The sequence below is a fragment of the Dermacentor albipictus genome, chromosome 4 (genome assembly GCF_038994185.2).
Source record: "Dermacentor albipictus isolate Rhodes 1998 colony chromosome 4, USDA_Dalb.pri_finalv2, whole genome shotgun sequence".
Classification (NCBI taxonomy): Eukaryota; Metazoa; Arthropoda; class Arachnida; order Ixodida; family Ixodidae; genus Dermacentor; species Dermacentor albipictus.
Window position 1 is genome coordinate 107,774,687 of NC_091824.1, and position 26,375 is coordinate 107,801,061.

A 26,375-nucleotide genomic window follows, 5' to 3' on the forward strand; every position below is an offset into this window, starting at 1 on the left:
ATGGCTGCGATTGGAACGCCTTCTCTGTTACCTGTTTTCTCTCTTTCTTTTTACTACGAAGCTGTTTATGGCTAGGCTCTCGCGGATCTAGTCTCCGTGGACGTAGACCAACTATTTTTCTTACGTGGGCCGATCCCGAAGATAGAGCAGTACGATACAATAGATAGAGCAATAGTTCCACCTCCGCCGACCCACGGCGGAGGTGAAACAGGCGTTCAGCACTCCACATACGTGGGGCGATCCAGAAGATAGTGTAGTACCGGGCCGACCCGCAGTGGAGGTGACGTAGGCGTTAAGCGCTCCCCGTACGTGGGCCGATCCCGAAGACAGTGCAATACCAGGTCGACCCGCAGTGGAGGTGAAGCAGGCGTTAAGCACTACCCATGCGTTGACCTATCCCGAAGATTGTACGATACCGGGCCGACCCGCGGCGGAGGTTCACTTCGCCAGTGAGAGGCCCAGATTCACAGCTTCGCTGCTCATCATTCTTCACAGAGTGAAATAGCAATGAATTTTCGTTCCTCTTTATTTTCTCCTCTCGCTCTTTGTCGTCTTTACAACCCATATGTCACCCACTCCAGTACAGGGTAGCAAACAGGAAACTCGCCTCTGGTTAACCTCCCTGCCTTTCCTCTCTCTTCTTCTTCTTACAAGTAGGCGGAGTGCTTAAAGCCTGCTTCACCTCCGCCGCGGGTGGGCCCGATATTGCACTGTCTTCGGGAACAGCCCACCGGGTAGAAATTCTCTATCTACACTACTTGATAGACGCACGCAATCTTTCCAGAACCTAGCCATATACAGCTTCGCAGTAAAACCTTGGCGGTATGTACCAACAGCAGTTGCTAAGGTAGAAAAGTTGATTGGGTCATGAAGTATTGCGACCTTACGCAGATACGCCTCAAAGCCTTACTAACATTTCTAAATGAAAGTAACACGGCAATTAGTACAAACATCTAGCATGTTTGTCGTTTCGTTGTAATTTGGGAACGTTTTCATTTCACCTCATCTCATCATCTTAAGATTATTGAACAACCTATTCTTTTTGGAGAAGCCAGCATTACAATACTTTTCAACTTTTCCAATTTAGTCCAAATCAATTATTCAAACATTGTGATTATTGATGACCTTAGGGCAATCTAAAACGTACTCTCTATTACTTTTGCTTCTAATCAGGCAAAGTTCAGGCAAACGTAGTCACGCGTACAAAAAAAAGGAGGCGCTGCAGTGATCGCCAACTTGCGCTAGCAGGATAAGCGGGCAAGGCCGTTTAACGCTAAAATTGAAAGATCATGGTTCAAAGCTAGCGTGTCCTTTTGCGATGATAGTTTCTTGACTCAACGTTCTGTGTACTGCTGTCAGCATTGACGAAATGCTTGTCATAAAATACTGTGTTGTAGTTCTTTGACTTTTATGAGTGAAGCATATCTCTGATGACGCGTACAACTCCGCTGCGCCTTTAGGCAAGTCTTAAAAACACAGTGACTTGTCCCCCCTCCTCCTCCTCCTCCTCCTCCTCCTCCCATGACTCTTTTAAGTGACAGAGAATCATGCATGCAGTAGATATACTCACGTTAAGACGAACCGCAGGCACTGTGAAAATATGCAATATATATATATATATATATATATATATATATATATATATATATATATATATATATATATATATATATATATATATATATATATATATATATATATATATATATATATATATATATATATATATATATATATATATATATCGTAGTTACGGAGGAGTGATGAAGAAACTAGGAATTGGCAAGAATCAGATGTATGCGATAAGAGACAAAGCCGGCAATATCATTACTAATATGGATGAGATAGTACAAGTGGCTGAGGAGTTCTATAGAGATTTATACAGTACCAGCGCCATCCACGACAATAATGAAAGAGAAAATAGTCTAGAGGAATTCGAAATCCCACAGGTAACGCCGGAAGAAGTAAAGAAAGCCTTGGGAGATATGCAAAGGGGGAAGGCAGCTGGGGAGGATCAGGTAACAGCAGATTTACTGAAGGATGGTGGGCAGATTGTTCTAGAGAAACTGGCCACCCTGTATACGCAATGCCTTATAACGTCGAGCGTACCGGAATCTTGGAAAAACGCTAACATAATCCTAATCCATAAGAAAGGGGACGCCAAAGACTTGAAAAATTATAGACCGATCAGCTTACTGTCCGTTGCCTACAAACTATTTACTAAGGTAATCGCAAATAGAATCAGGAACACCTTAGACTTCTGTCAAGCAAAGGACCAGGCAGGATTCCGTAAAGGCTACTCAACAATAGATCATATTCACACTATCAATCAGGTGATAGAGAAATGTGCGGAATACAACCAACCCTTATATATAGCTTTCATTGATTAGGAGAAAGCATTTGATTCTGTCGAAACCTCAGCAGTCATGGAGGCATTACGGAATCAGGGTGTAGACGAGCCATATGTAAAAATACTGAAAAATATCTATAGCGGCTCCACAGCCACCGTAGTCCTCCATAAAGAAAGCAACAAAATCCCAATAAAGAAAGGCGTCAGGCAGGGAGATACGATCTCTCCAATGCTATTCACAGCGTGTTTACAGGAGGTATTCAGAGACCTGGATTGGGAAGAAATGGGGATAAAAATTAATGGAGAATACCTTAGTAACTTACGATTCGCTGATGATATTGCCTTGCTTAGTAACTCAGGGGACCAACTACAATGCATGCTCACTGACCTGGAGAGGCAAAGCAGAAGAGTGGGTCTAAAAATTAATCTGCAGAAAACTAAAGTAATGTTTAACAGTCTCGGAAGAGAACAGCAGTTTACAATAGGCAGCGAGGCACTGGAAGTCGTAAGGGAATACATCTACTTAGGGCAGGTAGTGACTGCGGATCCGGATCATGAGACAGAAATAATCAGAAGAATAAGAATGGGCTGGGGTGCGTTTGGCAGGCATTCTCAGATCATGAACAGCAGGTTGCCATTATCCCTCAAGAGAAAAGTGTATAATAGCTGTGTCTTACCAGTACTCACCTACGGGGCAGAAACCTGGAGGCTTACGAAAAGGGTTCTACTCAAATTGAGGACGACGCAACGAGCTATGGAAAGAAGAATGATAGGTGTAACGTTGAGGGATAAGAAAAGAGCAGATAGGGTGAGGGAACAAACGCGAGTTAACGACATCTTAGTTGAAATCAAGAAAAAGAAATGGGCATGGGCAGGACATGTAATGAGGAGGGAAGATAACCGATGGTCATTAAGGGTTACGGACTGGATTCCAAGGGAAGGGAAGCGTAGGGGACGGCAGAAAGTTAGGTGGGCGGATGAGATTAAGAAATTTGCAGGGACGGCATGGCCACAATTAGTACATGACCGGGGTTGTTGGAGAAATATGGGAGAGGCCTTTGCCCTGCAGTGGGCGTAACCAGGCTGATGATGATGATGATGATGATCGTAGTTAAGGAAGCTTTTTCGTTTTTTCTTTCTTTCTGTAAACTGTGCCATATATATGTAAACATATTGGAACTCAAGCGATACCCAGGAAAACACAGGGCAAATTACTTGTACTTACTGAATTTAAGAAAGGGAGTTAGTTGAAGTAATAAAACATAAATAACCCAGAAAGTAGATAGGGAAACGGTGCAGCGGTGGCTGAACTGGTAGAGCAACGCACGCGTAATGCGAAGATGTGGGATCGTTCCCCACCTGCGGCACGTTGTTTTAAAGCGAAAGCTTTACTGGCCGCGAACTTGCGATTTCGCCGTGGTGGTGCTCCGAGGAGGCGCATGACGTCACGTCGAGTTCCTCGTCATTGCGTTCGCCTCCGCTCGCTTCGCCAGCTGCGTCGCATGCCTGGTAACATGTCGGAGGATTGAAAAGGAAAGCTCGCGTGCGCCGCAACCACAGTTGAGGCGGCAGTATGGACGGCGACAGTTCTGATAAGCTGGAGAAGGCCTGGAATCGACATCGGAACGAGATGAAGAGGAAACGAATCGCCCAGCTAGGAAACAGACGAACAGCGCGCCGAACTATTGGCTAAACGCCGCAACATAGCTAGACAACCAGACTAACCTGGACTTGCAATCAAAATTAACCAAGGCTAACCATCCTATGCCTTAGCTTTCGATACGTATATCCTGGCATAGCCCAGCTAAGCCACTGCCAATATTGTTCATCCACTTTCATTTCCATGAATCTATCACTTCTTAAATTCAGTTATTAAGTATACAAGTAATTTCCCCTGTGGTGTCCTTGGTATGTTTCTTTGTAGGGTACTTATGATATGATTAATAAAAATCGGGCCCCTAGATTTACTTACGATATATATATATATATATATATATATATATATATATATATATATATATATATATATATATATATATATATATATATATATATATATATATATATATATATATACAGTGAAAGCTCGTTAATTCGAACTTCAATAATTCGAATTTATGGATAATTCGAACTGTACGATTTGGTCCGGCCAAGCTCCACAGAAGTCTATGTATAAAGAAGTCCGTTAATTCGAACACGAGAAGGTTCCCTCACGGATAATTCGAACTACGCTCGCCTGGCACACGGCCAGAGAAACGCGCCTACTGCCTACACACAAGGCTGTATTGCCTCCGAAACGGAGAGAACGGCCAGAGAAGGCAAAATCGGAAAAAAATCTAACCGACGCGGGGTCAGCCAGAAGGCAGCGGCGGCTGCCGCCTCTCCGTTCTACGTAACCTCCGAGACTTCTTGCCCGCTGCGAATCTCGGAGGCTTCGCAAATCTTGTACAGTTGCTAATGCTGTGCGGATATGGCACGGCAAGCGCCAAAACACAGCGAATCAAGTACGTCGCAGCTGCGCTTGCAATCAAGAACCAACGAATCAGGGCCTTCGCCACCTTCACATGTTCAGCGTCTTTGTCTCGGCAGTCTTCATCGGTTGTGCACCTCTGTTTTCAGCTTAGGAGGCATCGGCCGTCGCGAATCATTGTGATAGTGTTAAGCCGCGGCTAACGTTCGTTTCGGTGGACATCGGTGGTGTGGCACAGTCGGACCCAGAGCTTCGACTCGAAGATGGCGTGCGCCCGCGGCACACGCCATCACTTTCTGACACGCCAAATTTCTGACATGCCCTACTGCTTCCAAATCGCAGTGTACTGTTGCTCTCCTTCACTTTCGTTAGTTCGAACTTTCGTTAATTCGAACTGAAGCGGCTTCCCCTTGCGGGTCGAATTAACGAGCTTTTAAGCTCGTTAATTCGAACCGCAAGGGGAAGCCGCTTCAGTTCGAATTAACGAAATTTCGAACTAACGAAAGTGAAGGAGCGCAACAGTACAATGCGATTTGGAAGCAGTAGGGCATGTCAGAAATTTGGCGTGTCAGAAAGTGATGGCGTGTGCCGCGGGCGCACGCCATCTTCGAGTCGAAGCTCTGGGTCCGACTGTGCCACACCACCGATGTCCAATGAAACGAACGTTAGCCGAGGCTTAACACCATCACAATGAATCGCGACGGCCGATGCCTCCTAAGCTGAAAACAGAGGTGCACAACCGATGAAGACTGCCGAGACAAAGACGCTGAACATGTGAAGGTGGCGAAGGCCCTGATTCGTTGGTTCTTGATTGCAAGCGCAGCTGCGACGTACTTGATTCGCTGTGTTTTGGCGCTTGCCGTGCCATCTCCGCTCAACATTAGCAGCTGTACAAGATTTGCAAAGCCTCCGAGATTCGCAACGGGCAAGAAGTCTTGGAGGTTACGTAGAACGGAGAGGCGGCAGCAGCCACTGCCTTCTGGCTGACCCCGCGTCGGTTAGATTTTTTCCCGATTTTGCCTTCTGTCGCCGTTCACTCCGTTTCGGAGGCAATACAGCCTTGTGTGTAGGCAGTAGGCGCTTTTCTCTGGCCGTGTGCCAGGTGAGCGTAGTTCGAATTATCCGTGAGGGAACCTTCTCGCGTTCGAATTAACGGACTTTTTTATACATAGACTTCTGTGGAGCTTGGCCGGACCAAATCGTACAGTTCGAATTATCCATAAATTCGAATTATTGAAGTTCGAATTAACGAGCTTTCACTGTATATATATATCAACGCACTGCGGTATACGGTTGCGAATGCGTTGTTCTAGGTAATATTTATTTTTGTTGTTCTTTGGAGGTTTTTTTTTTATTTTCAACCCGTCGCGAGGAGCCTCACGTGCATGCTCGCGCTAGCGAACGCTGTTAGCGCGCAGCGAAGCACAGACGAAACGCGCGGTGTGATAACTTTCCTTGATGTGGTGGTGGTGGTGGTGGTGAATTGTAGCAACAGGCGGGTTTAGCCTGGCGAAACTTTCCTTGACCGAACTTCTTGCGTAGCTTACACAGCGTTGACTGCTATGTATGGAACGGAGTATAGCACTTGGACACGAGTGCGCTTATGTATCAGAGTTACCTCGAAGACGGCCAGTTGCTTGCTCGACAGGCGATGACTCGACAATTTTGGTAGACATCTGGCCTGACAGGTCATCGGCATTCTAGACGAGGTGTGTGGTCGCGATGAATGCTCCGGCGAAGATTCTGTCGAATACTTGTTTTTCTTCGTCTTTTCCTCTGTGCACTGCTGTGGCGGAGAGCTTGCGTATACGTACTGTAGTGCATACTACATCTACGTGCATGAGCATTTTTTTACTCCGTCAGTATGTGGCGGCCGCCACGGCCAAAAATCGAAGCGGCGACCTGGTGTGCGGCAGCAGAATACCGCTATCACTCCTGCGGCGGGCAGCTCAAATTTATGCGTGCAGTGAGGGTAAGCGGCTGTAGCTAAAGCACAGCGAGCTCGCCGCCCTCCTGCAAAGCGCGCTCACGCTTTTCCGTAGAAACAACCGTCCCGTCGTCGTTAAACATTTCTCGCAATGCCATAGGCACCGTCGTCGAGACAGTCAGCCTCATTCGCGCCAACTTTGCAAAGAACAGCCCTTTTATATAGCATAATAATGCGAACTTATTATATGCTCCATTACTCGAAAATCCGTCGGCGTCGGTGGGACCGGTAGATGGCGCCAGAAATGGCCAACTGCGCTAAGAGTTAAGACACTTCAAAACATGCTCGGATTGACGATCAGATTTCTCGGGGAGGTTCCTGTAAACGCAATAAATTAACGGCTTTGAAAATAAAATTGTCCTGGGTGGGAATCGAACGTGGGCCAAAGTAAAGGCGTGCCTAGTACTTGCGTCATCGGGCACGTGATGGCGCAGCCAAATTGGGAGGCGGAGGCGCCGCGTCATGAGTGTATAACATGAGCGCGTTCATGGCGGTCATAGGTCTACAAACGGTATAATTATTACGTGTTCCCACACATAAGCAGCCGTAAGTGTGCCTGCCGAAGTTTTCTTTTAATCGTTCACCACGACTTAACGGGCTCCTAGCAACATGTCAAAAACGTCGGTATCACGATATAAGTGCGCGCGATATGAAATCGAAACAATTAGAATGCGGAGGCATATTGAATGAACGGCAAACCCTTGTCGCGAGCGTTCCAAAACGAGACGGTGCAAGAAAAAGAAAATGAAACCAACAGTAAAACCTCGAAACTGGTTCCGGCACGTTACCTAGTACGCACGCGTGCCTTATAAGTCGCGCAGTTTGTGAAAGCACATCGCAAACAAGGACGGCGGCATGACGTGCGCAGAGCGGTGGTGGCGTCCGCGGATCCCGTCGATAGACGATGCGCCGGCAAGCGGTAGCGTAATCCTCAGCGCGGCGCGCCGGCGCTGTCGAACAAAGTAGACGCCTCCGGAACATTCCGACACCGGTGTCTTATGGAAGGCCCGATTTCGCCAACGATCATTTTCCTTCGTTTCTTTGGTTATTTTCTTGCACACCAGCGGTTCCACCAAGTTGTCGATCTCGGCGATAACGGCAATTGCAATCCAGTGGTGAAAGGTGATAACGTTCGGTGCACGGAGGTAAGACGCCTGGGCACGGGAGCGCTTCCGCCAAAAGCTGAGAATGGTGATTAAAATAAGGTATTAGAGGCGGCCGCCGGGAGTCCTGCCCGTCATGTTTCAATTCACGGTCGCTTGTGTCAGATGAAGGTCTGCTTCGTACCATATGATCTGACAGCGATCGTCGACGTTAGACGCCGTGTCTACCACTTCACGAACTTAAAAAAATATAACCATGGCTATCACAGCCGGGTTTCTGCTGTAAGGCGCGCTTCGAAGCTTTGCGTCGCGGATGGCCCACTTATGGCCTCGACCTCTGCAAGCTCGGTTAGGATACCTGCTTTGGCTCCGGAATGCTCGCGCGGCCCCTTGGAGCCCCTGGAAAACGTGCTACGGCTGGCGGCTGTTGCATTCCTTCTCACGTATTTGATGCCACGACCGACCCCAACGACTCCTTTAGCTGTTGCTGCTTATAAGTTTCAAGTCGTGCCTGTCGTGGGCTTTTGTGTACGTGCTTCCACCCGTACGGAAAGCCTGGACAACCAAATGACCGTGCCGATTACTCAATGGACAACGAAGCAACTGTCGCTACGTGCTTCACCAGCTTATAAGGTGGGTCCCTCTGTATATACTGTACGTCCCAGCCAACGATGGCCAAGCAGTTCAAAGAAGAAAAAAAAGCAGTGCCCTTCCACTCTGTGAAGGATGACCAGTGAAGCTGTGCATGTGGGCCCCTTAATGGCGAAGTGCACCTCCTTCACGAGTCCGCCTGACATTGCACTACCTTCGGGACCATCCCACGTACGGGGAGTTTTCTCTCTACAAACGAACACTATCTTCAGGGAACTAGCCCTTAACAGCTTCGCTGTGAAATTGGTTAAGTCTTTGTGTTCCTTAATTCATTAATGACGGCGACGAACGCGGGAGCAGTGGCACGAGCGTGTTCTCACGGTAACGCCGAGGGGTGCCAACAATCCAGCTGTGGAAGAAGACGACACAATAGCCGATCCTGTTTATTAGTGTTGTGTCTATACGTGGACACGATCCTGGGAGAACTAGCCCTTAACAGCTTCGCTATAAAAGTTTAAGAATTCAGGGTGCAAGATGTGATTATATGAACTATACTGTTTTATCGTCAGAGGTCGGACAACCGAACACCGCAGGTCTTAAAGTTGTGTCTGGCACCGTATTCTTCATTCTTTTCCTTTTACAACTTGGTTAACGTTAGCTGGAACACCCTATAGATCTTAGGGTGCCGCTGCTCTTGGTTTCATGCTGTGATGCCTGCATTACTGACTTTTCCCCAGTTCAGCCGTTGATTCATAATTACCGTATGTTCACAAATATAACGTGTTTTCAGTTCTTATTTTTTATTTCGACATTTCTAGCCCCGTAACGATCCCTCGCGTTATCTTCGGATTCGTGTTCTTAACAAAGTGTCGTTATGTTATTTTCGCCTTCTCGCCGTGCCCGCTGCCAGTGCATTTTGTGCCGATTTTCTTTATTTTTTCCTCCAGATTGACAACGCTGCTAGGGCGAGAATGCATGTGGCTACGGCATAGCTCTCGCAGCTTTGAGCAAGCCAATAGACGTTGCTGTGCAGGCGCGTCAAGCAAGCGGTCTTCGAAGTCGCGCGGTGGATCACCATGCAATCCGAGAGAAGCTTTGTCAGGTTCGATTGTGTCGCGGGCGATTCTGAGTTTGCCAATAACATTAATGGGTGTAGCAATGGGTGACTCCGTTCTCAGTGACAGTGGCGGACGTCGGAGCCCGTGCTTTCCCTGCATTTTGCGACGGTATTACGGAGTAACGATTAAGAAAGCCTGCGAGCATCAGCGTTTATGCGTCGTTTTTTCTTTTCAGGAATGAATTCGCGTTATTCGTGATACGTATATATTTTTGAGACCTAAAGTGCCTTCCCGTTTCATTATATCCGTGGTTGTATTATTTACGTGCAAATACGGCACGTTTTAAAGCACCTGTGCTTGCTGTTGACTTGTTTTTCTTTCTCTTTTTTTATTTTTTTCCTCTTCCCAGCCGTACGTGAAGCCTATGCAACCAAGTGATCATGGCACTACCCCGAGGGACAACGCAGCAACTGTCGTCGCTACATGGCTTCCGCAGCTAACTCGTGAAGGGAAACTCAATAGCTCACGGGAGGGGCGCGACTATTAACTTCTCAGCTACAACCAATTGGAAATATTGGCCAATTGTGAAGTTAACTGTAATGGTTAATTAGGCACAAGGTGCCTTGACGGCCGCAGCCACATCGTGTCGTCGCCGTGACGGAAGCGGAGAGGAAAAGGCGGGGCGATTATAGAATCAGGCTTAGCTGACTTTAGGAAGGTAGCTGACACTAGGCAAGTTCAGCTGCAGCGGTCCTCTCTCGTTTGCGACGCGAACATCGGCCCGTTCGCATTGTTACTGCTTCCCGGCCATAATTTCGCGTCAATGTGCACCCGGGCGCGAAATATGGAATCGCGGAGGCAAATGGCATCCCGAATTGGTGCCGGTTTCTTTCATTGACACAGAAGAACGGACGTTGCTTTCGGTCTGTAGCGTAGCGCGCTGCGGTGAAGACGGTGGTAGATGGCCACTTTTTTTTTTCTATCCCATATCATCTTGTCCGTTTCCTGTGCCACGCCGTGTTTTCGCTCGACACGCGGACCATCTTGGACGGGCCCATCGCCCACGGCTCGTGGAAGCACGCTCGTAATACATAGTGAGTGCGTGCCTTCTGTTCACTTTCGTCATTTAACAAATCGTCCGTTTTTAGTTTCAGGTCCGCAACCTGTACCTTGGCTTCTGACACGCGCGAGCAATGTTCCTGCATCCGGTATTGTCCCAGATGGATGACGTTCAGCGCATGTCGTCTCGCGGCTGAACGCGTGTCTGAACTTCTGCTCCTGCCTCACAACTGCTGGTTCCAAGGGGCATGAAACCCGCAGTTCCCACACTGCAGTACACCGCATGCGCATAAGGATGCTGAGTTTTTCCGACTCGTACTGCGAAATGTGCTGGCGGGTGGTTAACACGACGCCTCTTTGTCGTTTCAGCCTTTGCCATCAGGCGCATACGGTGGATATTCCTTCACTAGGCCATGTCTCGGATGACGTTTAGCGCCTGTCGTCCCGCGGCTGACCATGTGTGAACTTCTGTTCCTGCCTCAAAGCTGTTTGTTTCTTGGTGAATGAAGAAACCTGCGATCCCCGCTCTGCAATACATCGAGTGTAAGTAAGTATATCGAGTTCTTTGGACTCATCCTGTGACGGTGTGCTGACAGTTATAATTAACACGACGCCTCTTTGTGGTTTGTCTGCTACCTTCGTCTTGACATCCGCCCCCCATCAAGGTCTGTCCCTCCTGCGTAGTAGGCGATTGCATCTAGTGCTCACCATAGTGAGGCAGGCGTTGATGTTCCCACATTGCATCGCATTACTGCACCCTAGGACCTTAAGCTGCAAGAAAAGTCCTTCGCTGAGTGTTGTGTTGCCTCGACGCTCACACAGCCACGGAGTCGTGACGCGAATACCGATCTCGGCATCCCTGTTCGAGTTCGTTCCGCCCTACGGCTGTATCACGGCCGCTCGATGAAGACGCATCCTGAGTGTACGTGGCTGTATGATAAGCAGACCGAACGGTTTCGGGTGACATACTGTTTTGGCTCAGAAGTGGTACGCTGCTCAAGGTCTAGCATTGGGTTGATCAAGGGATTCTTGCTCATGAACGTTCATTCACATTCTGTGCTCTCGTAATAGTACGCTGATGCTGGCTCGCGTTGCGAAGTAGTACAGGCGTATGTAATCGTATGTGCATGCGTGTAAGAGTGTATTACTGCATGTATGTTCTCTGTTTATTTTATGCGTGTACGTGCGTGCTACTTACCTGGTCGGTGGCATGCATAATTTTCGCTGGGGTGTGTTCCCACATCCTCAATGAAATTTTTGGTGGCTGGTCTCGTGTAATCTGTGAAATCCTTTAGAACGCTCGTTGAAGGTTCCGATGTGGTGGTCGTGAATTCTTCCGGAAGCTCCTCCAACTTTGGCGCTGGGCATTTCCCTTACTTGAAGTTCTTAGTTTCTTCTCCAATTCTTTGGCATTCGAAGGGGTTTATGTTGGTGTCTATTCCTTATCCACATTTTCTTGGTTTTTGCATGGGATGCATCGTGGCCAATGCCAAACATCAGTGTACCATTAAAAAAAAGCACATGGTGTGAATTAAAGGCGTTACGCCTACTAGCCGTGAGTGTCATTATTATATGAGAATATCTTTTGAAGTCTGGTGCAAGGCATGGCACCATAAGCTCATTTTATACGTGTCTGCTGTGAGTGATACTGGCAGTGAAGCAGCATACTACACTCCAGCTAGGCAAGACAGCTGCTGAATCGCCCTTCAGTAGCATTGGAAATTGATCGGACATCACCGCCACACATTCCTGTTGTATTGCGTCTTCATCAGACTGTTTCGCCACAGTTCTTTTTTATCATACTCGAGCATTTACTGCTCTTTGTGAGTTTAGATGCTTGCTTTCATTTATTGTACATTTCTATAGCATGGACTTCCTGTACCATAGGCTAACTGCAACTAAATAACTAAACATTGTTTTTTTCTCATAACACTACTATTTTCCTCTTTGTCGTAAAGAACATCATGCAGTTGCAAAATTTAAAAAAAATCTGACTTGTAGTGCATCTTCTTTCGACGCTTCAGGACTCACTGGTGTTGTAGGCCAACAGATCAATTGTACTTGAAGTTTGCTTCTCGTCTTCCTCATCAGTAAAACCTTGGCGCCTCGACATCCGCGTTCTGCATGACGCGCACTCGCGCTCTTGTATGTCAAGAGTCTTTCGCGTCTCTCTTTCTAGATCTGACCAAGTCATGGGACGCTCACAAGGTGTAGTGTCGTCTGCATTGTTCAGGGGAAGGACGTGCACTCAGACGTTGTGTCAGAACTGGCGGATACTGCCACGAAGCTCTGTATTACCCTCCGGGTCAATCAACTGACTCCGCTGATGCGTTCATGGTAGCGGGAGCTACGGAGAAGTTTCCAACGCCTCATCGCAGCGTCGTCTTTATCAGCAGCTGCTTGGCGATGCAGAAGTTGTCCGTGTGCACACCCTGAAGTTCTGTGCTATGCAAGAAACTCGCTTTTTAGACAGCCGAATACATTAGGTTCTGCGTCCCTGAGAACACTTCCTGTTAAGTCGCCTCCCACACGTGATTAGTCGCTCTTTGTAACACATTTTGAAAACGTGGCTCACACGACTATGCGAATAGATCTCGATTCTCGAGGATCTCGTACAATGCTTAGTGCACTACCTCGGTTTCCACCGGAGGTAGCTGACCGCCTTTGTGCACGACCATCAGCTGATGAGGTGAAGGCAGCATTGTCTTCCATGAAGCGTGGTTTGGCCCCAGGGCCGGACGGATTACACTTAAATGGCGGACCACAAGTGTTAAACGCACCTGCATTTTACTCTACAGCCGTGGCATATTATCGCCACGTACAACAGGTATGTCCTGATGTAGAAGTTATTGAAAACCGTGTTGTGGATACCATGCCAGCCTTACTGCTTTCTCTAGTTCCCCCAGCGCGCCACGTACGCTCGACTGATGTCTCGTGGGGTGCGATAACGGCGTCATTTCTGCCTGGCCACCTTCGCGACTTCATGTGGCGTCCAGGGTGGTAAGTCCTGCCAACGAGTGAGACTACAGTGGTGGGGCATAGTCCCATCTTCGCTGTGTCCCAATTGCACCCTTAAAGAAACCAACAAGCATGTGCTGCTGCAGTGCGTCGTCGCTAGGGTATTTTGGAGGGCCATGCATGCTGGTTTCCGTGGCCTTGGAGTTAACCGCTTTGCTAAATCTGGTCGCTGCTCACGTGTCCGCTTCGCGCGATTTTCAATTGCTTCGGGGGCCTCTTGTCTGTGGCGTAACCGGTGCAAGGCGGTTACCGCGGGACATCGTCACCACACTCTGCTTCCACTTCTGGAGAGGCTCTACTTTGAGTTACTGCCGTTTCTGTCAGACGAGTTGTTCTTTCTTGGGGAAGAAGAGATTCTTCGACAGTGGTCGTGCCGTTTCCTGTCAGTGGCTGATGGACGCTTATGGTGTAATTTTCGACCAGCCTGGTTCTTGTATCGAGGCCATCAAAAGCATTCTTTGAATATGTAGGTGCCCGTGAACTGGTAGAAACGCGCTCTCTTGTGTGGGCGCGATGCGGCGGAGGCGAGCGCCATTTGGAGGGAGGAAATAGAAAAGAAGGCAGAGAGGTTAACCAGAATAACGTCCGGTTGGCTACCCTACACCGGGGGAATGGGAAAGGGGAAAGCAAAGATCACAGGGAGAGAGAGCGCCATTTGGAGGTGTTGCAAAAAGCCGGGTGCTTCGCTCCGTGGCCTCCAAGATATTTGCGCGCCGCTGCACACAAATGGCGGACGCCGTTGCCGGTCTATGATTGGTAGAAACGCTAGAAAAAGAGTTTTTTTAGTTTTCGCGTAACATAATTATATTGTCTCGTATATTTAAACTATAATCCGACGCTATCATGTCTGTAGATTATGCGTAAGGTACTTTACGATTTTTCTACGTAATTTTTGCTTGAGAAATTCAATTAGTTCAGTAACTTCCTTGCGCCACATGGAGAGCTCGGGTATGGGTGGTTCGAAAATCTTTTCGCCGACACGACGTCCGACGCCGGTGATATTCTGCGACACGGGGCCCCTAGCGCTGTCGCGTTAAAATCGGTTGCCCAGCGGGGACGTTGACTTGACATCGAGGCGTACGTTCCACACGTGTGTGGTCACGACCTGACCGCGCCTCCGAAGGACAAGAGGGGCGCGGTAACGGTGCTGCGTCGAGCAGCATCGTTACTGATTTCCTTGCCCAGATCGTCGTGGTAGATTCAACGCATGACCGTTCGTGTTGCACCCAGAAATGCGCAGATTTATATGGTCCCGAGGTTAGTCGTTGCTGCGCTACATGCTGTCAGGAGTCGACTAAAGATGATAAATGCGAAGCGAGAAAGGGAGATAGATCACATGGTGTTACAAAATATGTAGAGGGATCAGTTCGCTGTCGCATCAGGTCCGATCGACTCTGTTCGCTCAGAACGGGTTCGATTTTTTTTAGGTTTTAATACTCATCACACATCTACGAGGTCGTTTTAAATTGCTTATTTGCGGCATAATCAGATACGTTGGAGCTTCGTCCCATAGTTTCACTTTGTAACGCTTGAAGAAGACATTAGATTTAATTCCACCTGAAACGGCATATTCGCACCAAAAAATGGAATGAGCTGCTGAGTTCTTTTTTTTTTTTTTAGTACAAGCGCGAATGACAAGGTGCAAGCGTTCTTACACGGTTATGGTTGTGCTTGACAACTGCACATCGTAAACCGCGTCGCAAGCTGAGTTTTCTTGCTTTTAAATCGATCGCTCTTCGGCGCTACTTTCTATGTGGAAAATGCAGCCAATTATATTTCTACGCGTTTATCTAACGCGTTTCTTCACAGTTGAAGGCTTCGCTTAAGCCATTCAATAACGCTTTCCAAACACAGAAGCGTATATCATCATATATCAAAAGAAGTCGCGCTAGTTTCTACCACATAACGCTTCCACATTCATACGCATTCCACATTCCTGGCACGTAGTATTAAAAGCACCATCGTAAAAGGTCTCGGTGTCACCACGCGAGTCAACAAAGCAGGTAAGGAAAGTGGTGCCAAATGGAGAGAAGGTTAGCGAGTCCGATAAGTAACCTACATCCGGCTGCCGTCTCGATAGCGCCAATATATAGGCAAGCGAATCTCGTGAATCTCTCTCGGATAAATAGGCTCCAGTCTCCAAGGAACTGGAAGAGCGTTCTTTATAACATACAGAGCTTTTCTAACGTCGTCGCTACAGCGCAGTGATCTCAAGGATCATTGAGGTTGCACTACCTTGATTCACGATTAGCTATAGCGTTTTGAATGGCTCTGTATAGATACTACCTCAACTTAACATTTTACTTTTGCCAGCGCTGATAAGGCCTCAGAAAGGTCTCATCTCTAGATTCCCGGTATGCCAGCAGAGGTTCCAACATTTCGCGTGGTGGAGCTTGCCTCTGTATCAGAGAGGCAACGAGGGAAACAAGGGGAAGCGCTTTAAGACATACCAGTTGCGGATTCCATTCCTCGACTGAACAGTATATGTAGCGTATACCTTTTGCTACAGTGCCGTATACATTCCGTTGAGGCCGAGTACTGTGCTTCCGGATTGACCTTTCGGTCCCACTTCTAATTTTTTTACTGTTTGAGCGCTGACGACGTAGCCATGACCAATGACATATATACTTGGGCTCAGCGGGATGACTCTGCGAGAGTCTCTCTGGGAACTTAATCATACTACTACGAGCATTCTACTTTTCAAAGACGACCGCCAAGTAACAACTACATTTAGCGTAGTTCTTCTATCTACAGGTTAAACGTTGCGCCTCGCTAACTATAGCTGCTCTACATGATTAACATGCGTTTCTACAGCTTAGCGCCGAGTGTTACTCCGTCTAGTGATGTACAGAGGCCGCAGCTAGTCCTGATGCCATGAGAATATCCATTGCAGATGCCTTTCATGTGCTGAACCCGCCTTTAGGTGAGACAATGCGAAGATTACACTGTTGGAAGATGTCCTTGACTGAAAAATTGCGCATTCGGACAAGAGTACGGCTTAGGCAGCGTATAATATGAGCTGTTTTGTCTAATGCTATGCTCTCCGGTAGCACTTATGTACATCCTTGCGTAAAATTCACCCGCGAACTAAACCGGAAACGACTACGCGCAGCGGCAATTTCATTTTTCTTGATGACTAATGCTGTTGAAATACCACCATTTATGTCGTACGCTAATCTAGTCACTATTTGTAGAAGGGGGGGGGGGGGAGGAGAATCCCTCGTTACAGTGAAATAATTCTTTTTTTATGAAGTTTGCGGAACATGATGTCGTAACTTTTGCTTTAATTCGAGTGCCTGCCTTCATGAGAATTGCGCAAATGAAACAATTTATTGTAGTTTTATTGAAAGCTCTTAACTAGGAATATCATGTTTCTAGAGTGTCAAATACAACAGATTTCGACCGCATACGCAGAGTTGTCCATATGCGCTAGAGCTACTTGTAGGAATAAGAGCCGACAAATCTTCACAGCCGAACTATAGTTATAGCGTATAGCGACTATTCGTTCGTGAGAAGAAAGTTTTTACCAACGAAAACTTGGTAACTTCAGCTCCTCGCTTTTCAAGGAAATATATCTCAGCCTCGAAGACGAAGTCAGCGACAAAACATTCCCGTTACTATTGCTACTTTGTGCACACTCTTCAGACACGTACTGTGACTCTAGCATCGTTAAACTAGCTGTGAAGAGACGTGCCATAAATTCAGACCATCTTTCCAATACGCGGCCAAGCATAAGTAACTTTACGTAATCTACTTTCCTTTCCAGTTTAACACGAAAAGTTTGTAGAAAGCACCCACGAAAAGCGATTTAATACTTGTCAGCATCGTTGTAGATTGCACCAGTCACACCGATAAGTTTTCCTCACCAACTGCTTATCACTATATGCGAGTAAGGTAAGCAAATACATATTTTGCATTTCTTGTTCGTTTGCCATGGTTTAGTACTATCAGATCGTTCGGTAAATGTTCGGCATTGCGAAACTCGCACTAGCCAGCTTGTTTTGCCAGGAATCCTTGAAATTCTTATGAAGACGCTGCTGATGCCATGTGCACCAGGTGGAATGTGACCTAGGGCCAATAGACGGCCTTCAGTGAAACTGCGTGAACCTTCTCGGGCGCACGTTAATGATCATCGCATACATGTAACAAAAAAATTGAATTATTGCGAGGTTTTCAAACTTCAAGGCTACGTTTGTGCTGCAAGGATAGCTGTTGTGGATGTGTCTAGTATAATCTGAAGCTGAATACTTAACGTGCGTCCTATACCTATACTGAAAAATTAAACGGCAACCTTCTAAGTCTAATTTGGCCCTGCGTTATAGAAAATATTATTATATTCTTAACACGCTACTTAAACAAGCTAAAAGGGGCTGTTATGAAAATGAATTTAATAAACAGCAATAGTCCAAAAAAGCAATGAAAGCATCTGAACGAATTCATTGATAAATCTTCTGCATCTGAACAATGCTCTAAAATTAACCTGAATGGTACAACATACCAAGAGCCCACTCATGTTGCCAATGCCTTGAGCGATCATTTTGCTCTGTCACAAATAAATAACAACACAGTCACTAAGCCAACCTTGCCTAGATCACCTCACTCATTTTTTTCTTTCCCCTGTTACTGCTCAAGAGGTATTTAACAATCTGTAGCCTTAAAAACACAGGCCCGGGTTTAGATAACATGTGCGCACACTATTTAAAGTTAGTGGCCAATATTATTTCTGAACCGATATCTATCATAACTAATCGCATTTTCGAATCGGGCACTGTTCCTCTATCTCTAAAGAAGGTTAAGCTTATTCCTGTATTCAAGCAGGGTGCCAAAGACCTACCTTCTAACTATAGATCAATATCTATTCTTTCCTCTTAAAGTAAACTTATTGAACATTTATTAGTCAAACGTTTAAATAACCACCTTGAAAATTTTAATATAATTAATCCCTGTCAATTCGGTTTTCGTTCCGGAAGTTCTACTGGTTTAGCATTGCTCTCTTTAACCGATTTTATTAAGAAATCTATAGATTGGGGTAAATTCGTTGGCTCTGTCTCTTTAGATTTCACCAAAGCTTTTGACAAGATTAATCACAGAATTTTGCTCACCAGACTTGAAGCATACGGTACTACTGGTTCCGCCTTAATTCTATTAGAAAAGTTATTTGTTCGATAGGCAGTACGTGGTTTCTGTAGCTGGTGCCCGTTCTCAAACTAAAATAATCAACCTAGGTGTGCCCCAGGGGTCCATTCTCGGTCCATTACTATTTATTATTTACGTTAATGACCTACCCGACCTTTTACCTTCATCTCACTGCGTTTTATACGCCGATGGCGCCACCTTATCATTATCAAACACGTCGTTAATCTCATTAATAACACAGTTAAATTCTGCCTTAACTGACGTTATAGAATGGTATCGCTGTAGTTACCTAATTATTAATCCCGAGAAAACGAAATATGTAATATTCAATAGGGGTCACAGGACCCTAACTTCTCCACTAGCGTTAACACTTGGTGCTCGTCAAATTGCAGCTGGTGGCGTGGTTCTATTCCTCTGTGTTCTCCTGGGCGCTAACCTCAAATTTGACTCCTATGCTGGCCTCGCGGATCGCACTTGACGGGATCAAAGCGTCCGCTGTCCAGCTAGATAACGGGTCGAACGCAGTTGAACATTTAAAACAAACTTTAATTACACTGAGAAGGTCAAAAAAGCAAGTTAAAAATACACAAAACGTTCAGTTTTAGCCCCATAAAAAAGTGGTCCGGTCTCTAGGGCTGGTGGGGCGAGTCTGCCCATCCCGCGCTTTTCCAACTGCGGTTTCCATCCCCGTCGCCGCCCCCAGGCACGGGAAACAACAGCCGACACCCCGAAGCGTCGTCACTGGGTTTCTTTCAGGAACCGAACGGAGGGAGCGGGGTCCTTTCTCTCGCGCACAGCTTGGAGTCCGCGGGGGGCCAGTGAAAGAGAAAGCCATAAAGGTAAGGAAGGCTCGCTTCCCTCTTGAAAGAAAAGTCTGGCCGTGCATTCGCGACGCGCACAGAACACTCCCCGTCTGGTGTCTTCCGTTGTTAAGACGCCACCACTATATCACGGTCACAGCAAACGCACAACTTCTGTTGTTGGCCGGAAGAACGTTTTCACAACCCCGTCTTTGGCTGTTTTCAGCTCGACCTTGCGCACCCTTCCATCTGCGCTGGGCAGGCTTCGTGTAATCACTCCGACGGGCCAGTCGTTGCGGGTTGCTTCTTTATCGCTGAGTAGAACGACGTCGCCTTCTTTGAGGTCGGGTTTTGCTGCTTGCCATTTTCGGCGTTGTTGCAAATTAGTGACATACGTTGTGCGCCAGCGCTTCCAGAACTCGTCAGCCAGGTTTTGCACGAGACGCCAATGCCGTTTGTAGAGGTTGCTTGTATCTAACTGCCCAGTTGTTACAGATGCGCTTCCGTGTTTTTGGGTTAAGAGTGTCGCCGGAGTTAGGATTGTGGGATCTTCGGGGTCAGACGAAGTAGGAGTTATGGGCCTGGCATTAATGATGGCCGCAACTTCTGCCAAAAAGGTTGCAAGAATGTCATGCGTGAGTCGTTGATGACGTGACTGCATGAGCATTGAGTCAAGAATGCGACGTGCAATACCTATCATCCGCTCCCACGCACCGCCCATATGGGACGCGTGCGGTGGATTGAATATCCATTTGCAGCCGTTTCCGCTGAGGAACTTGCCGATTTGTGAGCGATGAATGCCCTCTGCGCTGATTCCAAGTTCTCTGCAAGCTCCGATAAAATTGGTCCCGCAGTCAGAGCGTATTAGCTTGACGGGCCCTCGCACTGCTAGGAACCTTCGGAAGGCATTAATGAAACTCGACGTATCCATTGATTCGATCAGTTCAATGTGCACAGCGCGAATGCTTAAGCAAGTGAACATGACTGCCCAGCGCTTGCTGTTTGCAACACCACCTCTCGTTCGGCGAGAGACAATCATCCAGGGACCGAAAACATCGATTCCAACATTCGTGAAAGGAGGATCTGTGCTGATTCGGTCTGCCGGAAGGTCAGCCATCTTCTGGTCGTGAAAGCGCCCTCGCAGCTTCTTGCATGAAATGCATGCTTGCAGCACGGATGAGATGCACCTTTTACCTCCGACGATCCAATACCCAGCAGCTCGTACGGCTCCTTCTGTGAAGTGTCGGCCCTGGTGTTGCACGCATTCATGGTGGTGGCGCACGAGAAGCTTCGCCACATGGTGCCGACCCGGCAATAAGAGAGGGTGTTTCTCATCGTCTGCAAGGTCGCTTCTGTTCAAGCGGCCGCCGACGCGGATCAAGCCGTTGGCGTCTAAGAATGGGTCAAGCCTTCGAAGCGAGCTTGTCTTGTGAACCTGCTCTCCTCTCTGGATACAGCATATCTCTTCATAAAATGCGTCCTGCTGTACTGCGCGAATGATGACGAGCCTGGCTTTGGAGAGCGCCTCAACGGGAGCTACCTCTCCTTGTGATGCGTTCTTTGCGCGATGGGCAACCTGGATCAGACTTGCTACAGCACGAGTGAGAGATTTCCAGTTCGAGAGTCTATGAAAGCGTTCAGCTCCGAGTCGCTGTCGTCTGTTCACCTCCGTCGCCAGAGTGCAGACTTCAGGGCGTATTTCTTTGTCTTCATCAGGATTTAAGAGGATGAAGCTCGACGACCGTGCTTCCTCTTCTCGTCGTGAGAGAAAATCAGGTCCGGACAGCCAGTTCGTGCTCTTAAGCTGTGCTGCTGGAATCGCTCTAGTGGCGTGGTCTGCTGGATTTTCGTCTGTGTGAACGTATTTCCATTGTTCAGGTTGCGTGCTGCTACGTATCCGCTGCACCCTGTTGGCCACATACACGTAGAACCTTCTTGTTTCGTTGTATATGTAACCCAAGACCACTTTGCTATCCGTGTAGAACGTGACCGAGTTCGGCTGGAAGTCCAATTCTCGTAGTATAGAATCGGTCATCTCTACAGCAAGCACTGCTGCACACAATTCAAGCCTTGGGATGGTGTCTTCTGGTTGTGGAGCAAGCTTGGCCTTTCCCATGACAAATCCGACGTGTCTGTTTCCTTGCTTGTCAGTCACGCGTAGGTATGCCACAGCTGCGACGGCCCTTGTGGACGCGTCTGAAAATACATGAATGTCCCTGCTTTCGGCTTCAAGCGTCGAGACTGGCGCATACGTTCTTCGCACGTGAAGGTGCTGTAGTGTCTGGAGAGAGTTCTTCCACTCGTCCCATCTCTGCTTTTTCTCGTCCGAAAGCGGTGTGTCCCCGTCATAACCCTTCGTCACGAGGTCACGGAGAAGGTACTTGCCTTGAACCGTTATTGGAGCCACAAACCCTAGTGGATCGTAAAGGCTGTTGACGGTCGACAGCACTCCTCGCCGCGTATATGGCCTGTCCTGACGAGGAGCCCTGAAGACGAAGCTGTCGTCGCCTATGTCCCACAGCAGACCGAGACTTCTCTGCGTAAGCGACGCGTCTGTGCCGAAGTCGAGGTTCTTCAGTCCCTGGGCGTGGTCCTCTCGAGGAAATGCATTCAGCACATTCTGCCTATTCGAAGCTATCTTGTGCAGCCTTATGTTGGCCGTTGCAAGCATTTTCTGTGTTCTTTGCAGCAGACTAATGACATCTTCTTCGCTCGGGAGAGACTTAAGTGCATCATCGACGTAGAAATCTCTTTCAACGAACTTCCTGGCATCTTCGCCAAATCGTGGGGCAGCTTGTTGGGCAGTCCGTCGAAGGCCATACGTTGAAACAGCTGGCGATGGGCTGTTGCCGAAAACGTGAACCTTCATTCGGCACTCTATGATTTCTCTGGAGATATCGTTGCCCTTAAACCAGAGGAACCTCAGGTAGTTCTGATGGTCCTCGCGAACCATGAAACTGTAGAACATTTGCTGGACGTCCGCTGTAACCGCAACTGGTTCTTGCCGGAAGCGTATCAAAATCCCCACGAGGTTATTCGTCAGGTCAGGGCCGGTCAGGAGAACGTTGTTCAGAGATACCCCTTCATACTGAGCGCTGGAGTCAAATACGACTCGGATTTGATCAGGCTTCTGGGGGTGGTGAACGCCGAATATGGGCAGATACCAACATTCTTCGTCCACGTGAAGTGGTGGAGCTTCCTCTGCATGACCCTTGATGAAGAGCTCGTTCATGAAGTTCTCGAAACGTTCCCGTGTTTCAGGATGTTTTCGCAGGGTACGCCGTAGCGACAGCAGACGAGACAGAGCTTGTTCTCTGTTGTTCGGAAGCCGACATCTCGGTGTGCGAAAGGGGAGAGGGGCGACCCAATTGTTTAATTTGTCTTGGGTGAATTCACTATTCATTATCTTGAGGAATGTCTTGTCTTCCATGGAGAGAGCACGCTGGTTGTCACGTTCTGTTGTCTCGAAAAGATTCGGGGCCAGGTTGTCATCCAATGTTGCTGCCAATCGTAAATCTTTTGAGACCTTATCTGCAGAGTAGAGAATCGGCGCCTCCCTAACAAAGAAATGTCTTGGGCATGGCTCAAAAAGAGATGGTCGCCCACTGTCCAGCACATGGGTCTTGAACACGTTGACGCTGCCCGTTTTCCGCGTTCGACCAACGCAAACGTCACCGACAATGACCCATCCGAGGTCGAGCTTCTGAGCATACGGTGCGTCGTGGGGTCCGTTGATTGTCTGACGAACCTTGTGAGCTCTTAGGATGTCCCGGCCAAGGAGGAGCAGTATTCCAGCCTCCTCAAGAGGCGGAATGTGATTTGCTACTGACTTCAAGTGCGGGTAGTGCCTTGCAGCGTCAGGTGTCGGAATTTCCTCTCTGTTTTCTGGAATTGCCTTGCACTCGAGGAGAGGTGGAAGAGGAAACTTGACTTCGCCTGACATGCTCTGCACGAAAAAACCATGAGCGACTCTTCCAACCACTTCAGTACTGCCGGAGCAAGTGCGGAGCGTGTATTGCGTAGGCGTCCCCTTCACTCCGAAATCGTTGAGGAGTTCTGGCCTAACCAACGAGCGATTACTCTGGTCGTCAAGAATCGCGTACGCTCTGACTGTTTTCTCAGGCTGAGTCTCATGAGTCACCTCTACGAGGCAGATTTTAGCACACGACTTTGTGCTGCTGCCAGCGTTTGCCACTTCGGTACGCCTAGATGTGACTCGTCTTTCTGAGTCATCTGTCGTACTGTCATCAGACCCACTAGCCCTTGACGGCTCCGAGGTTGGCGGTGCTGGGTGAAGCGCTGTGGCGTGGTCGGCGCTGTCGCATATGAGGCATCTCACAACTGCCTGACATTGCCACTGCATGTGGTTCTTGGATGAGCAGCATCGTAGGCAGATCCCTTGCTTCTTTATGAAAGATTGCCGCTCTTCCAAGGTTTGCTCACGGAAGGCGCGACACCTTTCCAAAGGGTGAGGTTTCTTGTGATATGGACACCACCTTTTCAAGTCCCTCGATTCCGGTTGCTGTTCGTTAGCAGTGGTATCTCGATTAATTTTGGCAGAAGCAGGATCCACTTCTGTTTTTCTCGCTGACACAGACGATCTTTGCCGCGTGGTCTTGGTAACATTGTCTTGCTTCCTCTGATTGAATTCAGACGGCGCATTTTGTGCACGCAAGATGAAACTCGGGTCGTTCCTCATGCTGGCCTGATCTCTAACGAATTTGCTAAAGAAAGAAAAGGGTGGAAATGCAGTGTCGTGATCTTTCTTGTATTTCGACCCCGCCGACATCCAATTTTCTTGAAGTCCAGATGGCAACTTTGAGACAATTTTGTTGACCCCTCTTGCGGTATCCAAATAGCCAAGACCGGCGAGATACGGGTCAGTTTTCGCAGCCTCGAGTTCTAGCAGGAGGTCGCCAAGTTCCTGGAGTCTGGTATTTTCCCGGTAAGATATCTTCGGGAAGTCTTCCAGCCGCTTCAGTAGTGCATCCTCAATTGTCTCAGGGCGCCCGAAGACGTCGTCGAGCCGTTTCCACACAACGTTCAAGCCCGTTGAAAAGTCATCCACGTGCACCGATTTCAATCTCCGAGCCTGATTTGAAGATTCAGGGCCAAGCCATTTGATGAGAAGGTCTAGCTCTTCTTGGGCAGAAAGACCTAGATCTCTGACGGCACCTTTGAACGATGATTTCCAAGCGCGAAAGTTCTCCGGTCGATCATCAAACTTGGTAAGACCGCTTGAAACAAGGTCTTTGCGGCACAGGAATTTGAGGACATCGGCTAGCTCTGAGCTTGAACTGTTGTGTGTCGGGGCGTGCACAAGCGGCTGCGGTTCAACTCGTAAGTCCATAGGACGACTCGTCGCTCCAGCATGCTTAAAACTTGGGTTGTTAGGGGCAGCATGGTAGTCAGGTGGACGTTCATCAGCTCGCAGACACATCGAATTATTCGCAGCTGTGTTGGCCCTCGGCGACGTGTGAACATTGTTTACGTCGTCGCTAGAGTTGGTGGCAGCCACCTCAGTAAACACGAGCGCAGAGTTGCGTAGGGCTTGCTGTTCATCGATATAACTCCTAGTCTGCAGCGTTCGGTCCACAGGAGGGAGCGTGCGCATGCGCTCCCCGCCATCCTGCTCCACGGCTGCCTCGAGCGCATTCGCCTGTGCGTTTGCAGCTGCCGCTTCTTTTTAACGCGATAGCGTTAAGGAGCTCGTGTCGCAGAAAAGCCGGTGTCGTCGGCGTCGGGTGTCGGCGTCGGCGGCGTTGACCGTGAGCGTTAAATCACGGCAGGAGCTTCATAAATAAAAAGCAACTTCCAAGATTGGCCCGGTGGGAATCGAACCCGGGTCTCCGGAGTGTGAGACGGAGACGCTACCACTCAGCCACGAGTTCGATGCTTCCAAGCGGTGCAAACGCGCCTCTAGTGAATGCGGTGTTGCCTTCGAAACGAGCCGTGGAAAGTTATACTGCGGTGTATATCGGTAATTATGAACATGTAACGTACAGAAGTCAGAATTACACGAGTTGCGAAGTGCGTTTCCGCTGCATTTCTTCTGCGCTTTCCGCACACGCAGAGCCATCTTGCGGCAAACACAGAAGACCCCCTCCTCTCAATGTACGGCGCTGCCCCGACAGGAGGCGCGCCGCGCGCGCATTGGGACCGCTGCCAGGCGCGTCGCGGGACTCCCTCTCCCCTGACGACGCTTCGCCGTGCTCCCGGTTTAGATTACCATCTATCTCTCTGCCCGTGCCGATCACGACGTTTGGCTGGCGTAGATCGTTTCCCCTCCGAGACACCGAGTTCTTTGGTTCGTTTCGTTCGCTCAGGCGCACGTTTCGTTGCCGCGCCGAACGCTGCGTTGCTCGACGCTCACCGCGTGATAGGTGGGCGCTAAGTCCGATGCGGGGCGCATCGTAAGTGATTGCTGTGCCGTAGCGCATTGTCTTATACCCCTTGGCGGGTCGACGGGAACGCTGTCGCGTCCCACTCTTGAAGGCGAAGCTTAAGCGTCCTCCAATTTTTCATGCTGCAAAATATCCAATTCAGCCTCTATCCTTGCCTTCTCAATACGCATCGCGGCCTCTCTGCGACCAAACTCTGCTCTGGCCCGGACGGCTTCAGCTTGTGCGCGTGCTTGTACGGCGGCTAGGCTGATTGTGGACGAGCCCGATCGTCGTGACCTCGAAGAAACGCTTGAGTGGGCCGATAGAGAGTGCAGCGACATTACCTCTTGTAAGCGGTCGCGTTCTCGTTCTGTAGCCTCACGTAATTTGTCGCTTACAGTCACATAACGATCTGCGTCG

General features: G+C 48.4%; 1 protein-coding gene across 4 annotated transcripts in view; it reads left to right on the forward strand.

The window, feature by feature from the left end:
• Positions 1 to 7,661: 7,661 nt before the first annotated feature.
• The window catches only part of LOC139059231 (uncharacterized), a 30,333-nt gene continuing 11,619 nt past the window's right edge, over positions 7,662 to 26,375 (forward strand). The window contains exons 1-4 of one of the 4 annotated variants that reach the window (XM_070537372.1): positions 7,662 to 8,543; positions 9,969 to 10,653; positions 10,708 to 10,892; positions 10,988 to 11,165. The gene's annotated coding sequence lies outside the window, so the exon portion shown is untranslated. Of the gene's footprint in view, positions 8,544 to 9,968; positions 10,658 to 10,707; positions 11,166 to 26,375 lie in introns of all 4 variants that reach the window. The other 3 variants (XM_070537370.1, XM_070537369.1, XM_070537373.1) reach the window with 3 other exon arrangements.